Source organism: Momordica charantia (assembly GCF_013281855.1).
Source record: "Momordica charantia cultivar OHB3-1 chromosome 5 unlocalized genomic scaffold, Mcharantia_2.0 BLBB01000005.1, whole genome shotgun sequence".
In the NCBI taxonomy this organism is placed as follows: Eukaryota; Viridiplantae; Streptophyta; class Magnoliopsida; order Cucurbitales; family Cucurbitaceae; genus Momordica; species Momordica charantia.
Window position 1 is genome coordinate 14,370,364 of NW_028275163.1, and position 10,942 is coordinate 14,381,305.

General features: G+C 39.5%; 1 long non-coding RNA gene across 2 annotated transcripts; it reads right to left on the minus strand.

Moving 5' to 3' along the window:
- Positions 1-374: 374 nt before the first annotated feature.
- LOC111023580 (uncharacterized) lies at positions 375-2,886 on the minus strand. Of its 2 annotated transcripts, XR_002603152.2 has the most exons (3): positions 2,119-2,886; positions 1,994-2,031; positions 375-670 (listed from the first exon to the last, which is right to left on the minus strand). It is a non-coding gene; the product is annotated as an uncharacterized LOC111023580 (long non-coding RNA). The 2 variants fall into 2 exon arrangements; XR_002603153.2 differs by lacking the exon at positions 1,994-2,031.
- Between the last annotated feature and the right edge of the window lie 8,056 nt (positions 2,887-10,942).

Genomic DNA, 10,942 nt, shown 5'->3' on the forward strand with positions numbered 1-10,942 from the left:
AATGCAGAGATAGTCGGCCGGAGACGGAAAATAGAGACTATAACGCCCCAAGATTTTCAAAATTTCCAAACAGAGACCGTTACTAAGACTACCTAAAATTTTCACTTAAACAAGAGAATTAACTTCATAACAAGACTAAACAATAAAACCACCATGCTTATTTTGCGCTACTCTGATTTCAACACTCACAAGAACTTGAACAAACAAAACAACAACACTCAAGATTTAAGAGAAACTTAAATCCTTTACAGATAATCAATTTAATACCAACTTCACATTATCCAAACTCCTCAAGGAAACCTTTACTAACCATAAATCATCCACTAAATGAATATTAACATCTCGAATGGCAACGAAGCAAAAGCTAACTCAAGTTTGATCAACTTAAACAAATGTATTCATAAGTATCTTAAGTAGGTTACAGTCCCATAGTTCAAAAAGCTAACAAAATTACTGTTCTAAAAAGAATAATGAATTGAAAACCTTAAAACATCCTTTAAACCATAAAACTAAACAAAACGAACCACTAACAACTCAACTACAAGATTAAATAACTGCAACTATCCTAACTAAAATAAATTAAATGCACGCAGCACAGTTAATGGTCTTTCCGGTCAAGCCTCCTACTCGCCACCACCATTCCAAAGAGTAACCCTGTTACCTACAAAGTCTGGTGAGAAAAATAAGGGGTGAGTACAACCACAGTACCTAGTAAGCAGTACATACCTGAAGGGTCACGCACAAACAGCATGCTTAGCAAAGAATCCACACATCATGCTTATCAAAGAATCAACACATCATGCTTATCATTAACTTCAAGCCTTAAATAAAAAGAAACATATTAAAAGAAGCAATTTATGCATAAGTTTAACTAAACATGCACGATACATGTCAAAATCATCCTTACATCTCAACTCACTAGTTCTCTTTCCTAATTCCTCCAAGACTTACTCCTCCGAGTTGTACCGACCCCTGACCTCGCATAGCCAAGGCATCCACACTTCTCTACGGTGCTCGACGTTGGACCTTGACATTTATCACCAAGGCCTCAACTACTACTAAACGTAATGGTCCTTGGCCTCCAAATCTAACTCCTAGAATCGTATCAGTCCTTGCCATTTATCCCCAAGGCCCCAACACTCATCTACAGAAGTTTGGCGTTCGACCTTGCCATTTATCCCCAAGGCCTTGAACTGTGCATCGATCCTTGACATTTATCCCCAGGGCATCGACGACTAGAGAATGTATTGGTCCTTGACCGCCACCACATCAAGACCCAATACTAATTCAACAATTAGAATCACTGTGCCGATCCCGACCTTTATACCCGGAGCCTCGACACTCATCTCTACCAAGTTGGGGTATCGATCCTCGACCTTTGCACCTAGAGCCTCGATACCTAACTAGTGACGTGCCAGGCCTCTGTCCCTGTTAGTCTTCCATTCACTTCATTACATCCCAGAACTCTTACCAGAATCCTACATGTTTCTAAGCCATGACCCATGCTTAAATTATTTCACAACAATGCAGCATGCGTTATACACGAACATATGTAACTATCATTCAGGCATGGTCATCAAGCATCACAAGAATACATTTCTCTTAACATTTAGCATGCTTTGAATTCAGAAAAGGAAGCTAATAAACATGTTATCAAACAAGTTCTCAATAGTTCAGTTTCAAATGCGAGTCGCACAACGAAGTCAGCATGCTCCAAACACAACAAATCATAGAACCAAAACAGTTAACACAACTTTCTCATTCAGCCCAACCAGAACATAACATCAATCCAACGTTGCCAACCAATATTACATCCAACATGTATATAGCTCATAATACAGTATATCCCACACCTACATGTATTTCCAAATGTTACTCAACAATTATATCATAAACAACATTTATAAGGTATCATCAATCGCAACAATCATTCAAAAGATCATAGATCCACAATCAAAATAGCAAACAATCCCCTCAAGTAAGGACAACTTACACAAGGTCCTAACGATCCTAAACTTTGCTGAAGGGTTCCTAAATCGAAATAGACCAAGCTTCAGGTTAAAATCCAACTCACAATTACTTAACTTGCATCGAAACTATGTTCAGGTGATTCGTTACCTACTAACTCCCCCTAAAACCTCTTGGGTTAGGAGTGGGTCGACGTCGAGGATGTTCCAGCGCCCAAAACCAAGCTTGAATGACCTTATGCTTGCTGGCCCGATGATGAAAAGCGATGAGTAATGCCGATTTGAGTCTGAAAAGGAGGTGGGTCAACTCCAAATCAATGTCGAAGGATGTGGGTTACTCAAATCGGACTTCAGACGGGTGTGGGCCAACGTCGAGAGTCGTTGAGAGGAAGAAATCAGAGCTGGAAATTGCAGAACAGATTGGTACGCTACTGAAATTCGTTGTTGCTGTTCACGGGTTGTGGGTCGCCGGAGCGCAGTCGCGCTGTGGGAAATCGCCACCGTCCGTGGCCATGCCAGAGCTGCTCGAGAATGCCGCTGGAGGGAGCTTCACACACGAGGTGCCACCGCAACACGCCTAACACCACCGTGCCGTCATCACTAGATCGATGCTCGAACCGTCCTGGAGACGCAAAACCACACCACACCAAAGCTCGGGTTGCCATGGAGAATATGGCTCACTGCAGCCGTTCGTCGAGAAGAAATGCACAGAGAGGGACGCGCACACGATGCTGCTCGAAGGCCACCGGATCTGATCACCCGTGCGCTGCTGGAGGATTCACTGCCATTTGAAATAGACACCGGAGGGATGAGGGGTGGCTGTCGGGAAACTGAAAAGGGGAGTGGGTTTGGCGGCTAGGACAACGGGAAGAAGAAGAAGAGAGGAGAAGAGAAAAAGGCTTTAAGGCTTTTTTTCATGTTTTAATTTCTTTCACTTTTTCAATTCTTTTTACCAAAAGAATAATAAATCCAAAATAAACCAAAATGACAATAAAATAAGGTTTATGGTTTTCTAAATAAAGGGGATTTTTTCTTAATCCTTTTAAAAAAGAAAACTCATGGTAAAAAGGGTTTGGAAAAATATTTAAGAGATTCATTTATAATTAAAACCCAATAATAATAAAATATAATAGGTAAAATTAATGACAAAAATGTAAATTCTATACATTTCAATCTTTTTATGTAATTATGATTTCTAAATAGACATCAATGTACTAATCCGATTATTTGAATGAGTTTTTTAGGTCTAATTGACCCCTTTTTGCATTAAAATAATAAGGCATAACTACACATATAGTCTCTTTCAAGAAACTATTTACATAAATGACTTTAAACCTTAATAATTTATAGATTCGTCAAAATAGAGGATCAGATTCATATGAAAATTACCAAGCTACCAATGTTCATAAATAAACAAATTACAAATAAAGAAAAACTAAAATTTACCCACCTCCTATATATGATTTTTACCAAAATTGAAGAAACTCTAACCTCTTTCTCTCTCAAAACCCATATACCCTACTATTTCTCTCACTCACTTCCTCACTCCATCAAATCCTAATCTCATCTTTCTCTTCCACTAAGGCCAGCCGCTGCCACGCCTTCCTCGATCCCACCTCCGATGATAATAGTATCAGTGACACCATGTCAACAGCATCAAAGGCGGCAACCTCGTTTGGCTGGCGACACCATGCAATCTATATCGTCCATTTCATTATCTTGAATGGTTAGAATCAGCCAGATCATCGAGCTTTGCATCTTATAGAAGTTCTTCCAATTGCAACAGAGACTCTAAGCTGCTTGAATGGGCAACCTCTCTTGGCTGGCGACACCAGCATCCTTTCCACTCAATACATCACGATTTGTAGCTTAGTTTAGCTTCTTTTATCTCTGCAACATTGTAGTTAACTTGTCAAATTTTTAAAGTTTGTTTTCTTTAGCTTTTTATTAAGTTTTTTATTTAGTTTTCAGGTTATTCTTAGCTTTACTTGTAAACCATAGATTCATGCACTGCTCTTTACTTGTGCAAAAGGTCTTGTAACTACACATTCTTGTAGAATTGAACGAAGTTGTACTCCATGGGTAATGTTCATTTATGTTGCAGCTTGCTTAATTTCCAGCATTGTCTTTTCTTTAATTGGCATCATGAATTCACTAAGCTTGGCTACTTGTTCAGATCAACAATTACATTTTCAATGTGAGCTAAATCCATTATTTCTAGCCCTAGCCCTTTTATAGAGAACTAACTAACGGTTGAAAAGAGGATAGCATAGGATTAAGGGGTTTCGTAAAGGTTAACAAATTTATTTGGCCAATTAAGAAGTTAACACATTCATTTAATACTGAAAGGATTGGATGATTTATTTGCAGTTTAGGTGATTGAACTAAGGAGAGTAAGACTTTAGACATAAAGGTTTCGCTTAAGTAGCCTAGACATAGAACCTTATTGGTTGCAGTTGGTTTTTATTCAAAATAAGGTTTTTTTATTAATAGACATATTTATAAGGGACTTATAACTTCAAGATTTCTTTGACATAAGTAGGTTAAGAAGCAGACTCATTAAAAAACATAGGGAAGTGCCTGGTGTCATGGTCATGCTCGTCCAGAGCATGTCTCCCATGGCTACTGATAACTCTCCTAAAGAGAGTTATTTGTGCCTATAAGTTGCATGCAATAGCTAAAGTTAGTCTTATCTAGCCCCAAATATTCAGTGAGTGTGCTTAAATTAGAAGATAAATCAATGATCTCACATGGCTAAGAGTTTAATGTTAGCGCCCAATTAAATGATCTGATTTTGACCATTTTGCTGTAGTTTTGATGATGTTATAGCACCGGTTCTGGAAAAAGACAAAAAGTAGCAAGCTAGCAGTGAAAGAACTTCTCAACGGCATTCACCACAGTAATTGGAGGTTTTACCTGAGATTGAAAGCTGGGTCCCACAGGACTTGTTTTATTGCACTAAAATTGGAAGAGGGTATAAATGTAAACAAGAGGATAAGCCTCCACAGAGACTCCAAGAGAATTCACTTGTTCATTCACGAAGGAATTCACCCTCACTCCAAGAAATCCTCTAAAAAACTGTTAGAGAAAGTCAAGAGAAGAAGAAGACTAACACCAATAGGTGAGAAGAGGCCGATAACTCCTATTTGGGAGCCGATATTCAATTCCCTCTCTTTATTTTTAGTATCTTTATATTGTTTTTATTCCTACATTTTTTAATCTCCTTATGACATTGTCTAACTAATCACGTTGTGTAAGGGGGAGATGTTCTGAGCTCATTTTCTGGTCTGTAACTTTGTTGTTTTGCATTAATGAAAGTATGCTTTGAGTTGAAGTTGTTTTATCACTCTACTTTTGATGTGCTTGATCACCATGTTGAAATACCTCTTTGAACTTTTGGAAAAATGTATTAAGGAGCGAAAACCTTCATCTCGAGCTAGAGTCTACTTGAGTTTAGCGTATGGTAACTTAAGGATAAGCATCACCTTGCTTGGTCATGAAAACTGTGCATATATGCTGTTATTGTTTGTCTATGAACGTTAATGGTAGAAATTCTGGGGTGTTTGAAAGAACATCTTGTCTGTTTGACCACTGCATTTACTCCATTACTGCTGCATCATAGTTAAGGTGGCCTAGAAAGAGTCGACGTCTTCTCCCCCTTGCGCCCTTATTTTCATAAGAATTTACTTAGCAATTGTGGATGTTTGTCACTGTAGCAAAAAATTTACTCGTGATTGGTTTATGAAAAATATTTAAAACAGCTTTTGTTCCAATACATTTTAGCTATTATTCGGAAGGAAACTCCTTGGCATTTTTCATTGATTTCTTAAGTGATTATTGGGTGTTTGGTCATTTTGTCTATGTGGATTCGAACTTTTTTTTACTTGCTGCGACGATTGTGTACACTTGCACATATAATAATTGGTAGCATAATCTGTGGATAACAGCTACATTCCCATGACGCTCTCTTCCCTCCTACTTTTATGTCATGTATTTACTTTTGCACGTTATATACTTTTCAATGTACTTTTGGTGGCGAGTGACTCCTCGCCACTTTGCATGTTCACGCATGTCAGAGGCAAAATGCTTTATAATGTACTATAGGGGGTACACCTAGTCTCCTCCCTACATCGAGTTGTATTCTTGTCTTGCCGCTAATCTATTCTCTTGCATTCAAGCATACAACAAGCTTTCCAAAATATCTTCAAACGTTTTCCACACCCTTTTTCTCTAACCCCGTTTTCCAAAACCGTTTTCTTCAGAGTATAACCATAGTGCCACCAGCTATCCGATTCTTGTTGGCTGACTTGCTTGTGGGCAGGAGCAAGTACCGCACAATTGCTTTGGGAGTCCTTTGAAAAGTGCGATTTTGACAGTTGGTATCAGAGCCTAGTTGGCTCCTCGAATAGAGATCAGTAATCATGTCTGCACTGAAACAGTTGAATAAGACACATGTCGAACGACTCGTGGAAATTTAGGAACAGCTGTTCTTCATAAGGGAAGTCCCTGATCATGTTCGGTTCCTAGAAAATCGACTAAAAGAGTTGGCTAGCAAAGCCGATGGAATCGACGCGACAAATGCTGAAATTGACGTATTGCTAGTAAAAGAGTTATTGGTTAGAGTTGAGACCCTAGAAAGTAAAGTCGGGAAAACAGCTAGTTTCAAGCGAGGGGATAGCTCGACGAGCTCTATTGCTCATGTAGAGGAACGTGTCGAAGAGTTAGACAACTCCCTAAAGGCGATAATGTAGATGGTCAGCGACCTTTTCAACGACTTTCTAGCTACTATAGAAGTCATGCGGGCAAAAGTCGTCGAGATAAACATGAAGGTGAACCTCACCATGAGAGCGGTGGGAAACCAAGGCCCAGTATGGGGCAATGTCTAGTTTAATAAGGTGAAGATTCCGGAGCCCAAACCCTTTGGCGGAGTTCGCGATGCCAAGACCTTCAAGAACTTCATCGTTGACGTCGAACAGTACTTTCGAGCTACGAATATAACGACAGAAGAAGCTAAGATCACTTTGGAAACCATGCATCTAACTGAAGATGTAAAGCTATGGTGGAGGTCTAAGTATATGGACATCCAAGAGGTTCGATGCACTATAAACACATGGGATGAGTAGAAGAAAGCTCTCAGGGTGCAGTTTTTTCCGAAGAATGTTGAAATTCTAGCGAGACGTAAACTGCGAGAGTTGCGACGTATTGGATACATTAGAGACTAAGTGAAACAGTTTGCGGGACTAATGTTAGAAATACAGGATATGTCAGAGAAAGACGAAGTCTTCTACTTCGTGGAAGGTTTGAAACCATGGGTCAAGTCCAAGTTGTATGATTAAGGGGTTCAAGACCTCAGTTCTGCTTATGTTGCTACTGAACACCCTGTTGATCTTACTAATGATCAATCTCAGGACCACGAAGGAACCAACCATCCTCGAGTAGTGGGAACAAACCCACTAGAATAAGCTCACCAAAAATAGGGGGAGGAGACAGGAATGGGGGAGCAGATCGCATACCCTATCAGAGGGGTGGAACCAACTGGCGTGGGCCAAACCAACAGAACAACTTCAATCGAGGGCCTCTCATTTGCCTCCTGTGTAAAGGGGCTCATTGCGTATGCGACTACTTGCATCGAGCTGTCCAGAAGGCACTCCAAGCTACAATAGCCAATGGTCCTAAGGTCGAGACAGAAGCTGTCGAGATAGATATACCGATCGAAAAGCCTATTGATAACACCCATATGGGAGCACTGAAATTCCTGTCGGCTCTCCAAAAGAAAGTAGGGGAAGCAAAAGAACCGCTAGAGAGAGGGCTCATGTATGTGGACGTGTTGGTTCACGACAAATCTACTAAAAGTACTATGGTGGATTTTGGAGCCACACACAACTTCATGACTGAAATCGAGGCTCGCCGTCTGAATTTACAGTAGGATAAAGATCCAAGGAAGATGAAAGCAGTTAACTCTGCGGCCCTCCCCATCGTGGCGATAGCAAAAAGGGTCCAGCTAAAGATCGGGACATGGAGCGGTAAAGTAGATTTTGTAATTGTTAGAATGGATGACTTCGACGTCGTGTTAGGAATAGAATTCCTTATAGAGCACAAAGTCATCCCCATGCCCCTAGTAAAGTGCTTAGTTGTTACTGGATCCGATCCCACCATTGTTCTGACGAGGATAAAACAACCAAGTGGGGTTAAGATGATGTATCAAATAGTCTTGGAATTTCAAGTCCATGTACTCTCCACCTCGATCTGATCGAAGTGTCTTTATTGATTTACCTACTTGGTTTTCAACTTCTGCCTTATATTCCTTGAACTTTTCAAGGGTTTCAGACTTGTGATGCATTAGGTAAATATGACCATACCTAGAATAATCATCAATGAAGCTGATGAAATATTCATACCCACCTCGAGCTCTTACGTTCATCGGTCCACAGATGTCTGAGTGAACGAGCTCTAAGGGTATCGTGGCTCTAAAACCCTTTCCAGTAAAAGATCTTTTAGTCATTTTTTCGTCAAGACATGACTCACATGGTGGTAAGGAGTTATCTTCTAACTTATTTAAGAGTCCACTCTTAACCAGCCTCCCAATCCTATTGAGATTTATATGTCCAAGTCTTAAGTGCCATAATAAAGCATTAGAAGAAACCTTCTGTCTTTTATTCTGAGTTTCGACAGTTCTAAACATCTCAGCCATAAAGATAAAATTTACTCTGGTTGGTCTTAACTTATATAAGTTGTTTTCGAGTATAGCAGAACAAATTTGAATACCTTTTCTGAATATGAACACTTCATTAATTTTAAAGGATATTCTGTACATTTGTTCTAATAAACATGAGATAGATATTAAGTTCCTTTTCATAAGAGGAACATACAAAACATTTTCTAGTAAAATGTATCTATCGTCGAAAAACAACTTTAAATCTCCCACTGCTTTGGCTGAGACGACATCTCCAGTTCCAACTTTGAGAATTATCTCGCCTTCTTCCAGCTTCTTCCAGGAACTAGTTTCCTGAAATGAGAAACAAATATGGTTAGTGGCTCCTGAATCAAGTACCCAGGTGGAAGTATCATACTCCACTAAACATGTTTCAACAACTAGTAAATCATATTTACCTGTCGTTGCTTTCTCTGCCTTCTTCTCGGCAAGGTACTTTGGGCAATTTCTCTTCCAATGCCCGTCTTGGTTGCAATGGAAACAGATTCCCTTTGCAACATTCTTTCCCTTGTCAACCACGAGAGCCTTCCCCTTTTCCTTCTTCTTCTTCATTTGAACATTTCTGTTTTTTGAAGGTCCAGCTTTTGCTTTAGAGGTCTAACCTCTTGATATTTTATTTCTGGTGGCAACGTTTGCCTCCACTTCCTTCCCCTTAGCCTTAGTAAGGTTCTGGAAACGCTGGAGCTCGTTTAGAAGGGTTGTCAAGTTGAATTCTATTTTATTCAGAGCAGCATTGGTCTGAAAAGGTATGAAGCTCTTCGGAAGAGACTCCATAATAAAACTTACTTGACTTGCCTCATCAATGGTGGCCCCATTCACTTCAGCAGTATTGAAGTGGACCATCATGTCCAGGACATGTTCTCTAACAGAGGTCCCTGACTGGTGGTTATGCTGAACGCACGCACTAAGCGTGGTAACAATTCTATAGATGCAAACGCACACCTGACAGAGTAATATAAAATGGATGGAGTATCCAAGTATCGATCCTCAAGGACTTCTAAATAATTTCCAAACTCTAAAGTTTTACTGAATAGTGAACGTTGAAATGAGTGATTCTTGTAAAATGGGAAGTGGTCACAAATAATGGTTTTGGATTTGGGATTTGGTCTTATAATGGTAAAACCTAGCCCGACTTACTTCAAGTTAGCCAACAAAGAATCAAGGATACGCTAAGAACGATATGCATTTTACTTTAGGAACCAACGACTACGCTTTTCACTTGACTTATGTCTAAGCAAGTTCAAAGTCCTAAGACATTCCCTAATATGTCTATTATGAGAGATATCTTAGTTTTAGGATGGAAATAGTCGCAACCTCGGGTTAAGGTCCTATGTCTAGGCTACTTAAGCGGAACCCTTATGTCTAAGGATCTCATCTCCTCGTTTTAACCACTCAACAATGCAAATAAGCAACCTTTTCAGTATTGACTTGTTAAGACTTACAGTGGCCTTCTCTAAATCCTAACCTTTTGGGAAAACATGTTGAGCAATGAATGGAAAGCAAAAACACTACTTCTTAGCAACCTTTTTTAGAAATAAAAGGCTAACTATCCATAACCGGGCTAGAGACGGGAATTTAGAAAGACATATTGAAGAAAATACAGCAAGTAAAATGGTTGAAATTGGAATGCATGTGTGAAAAACAAAAGTTAACTAACGGAGAGTTTTTCTTGGGATTGAGAGCTTCGCCCTTCTCTTTCAAGCAAGGGGGAGTGTCACGTGATCTTTCCTCCAAAAACACAACTCTCTAAAAAAATAAAGTAAAGGCAAAGGGAAGATAAGCAAAGTGCTGGATTTTTATATATTTGAATAAGTAGAAAATAACTAAGTACAAATGGAAACAAAACAAAGCTCAATAAAGGAATGTAAAGTGCTCGGGATTTAAAACCAAAAGCAACTAATGAAAGCAACTCAAAAGTACTTAGAAAGGAACAAAGAAACACTAAAAATGATCAAGAGAAGGAAGCAAGGCTTGATGAATTTGGTGGAGAAGCTGCTGGAATTTATAGCTGTGCAGAATTGGTTAGGTAGGTCCTAAAACGATAGTGAATCACCCATTTCCAACTCCTTTGACTGACTAAATCGTGCTCAAACTGATAGTGGAACACTTCTTCTACACGTATGCATCGGTTGGAACCACCAAAACGCATTGGAAGACGCGTTTCATTAAGGGCAAAGTTAGAAGAAAAATTGTTTTCTGCAGCCTTCCCAGGCGCCTGGTGCCTCCCATGAGGATGTTTCCGACTTTTTGCTTCTTTTGATTA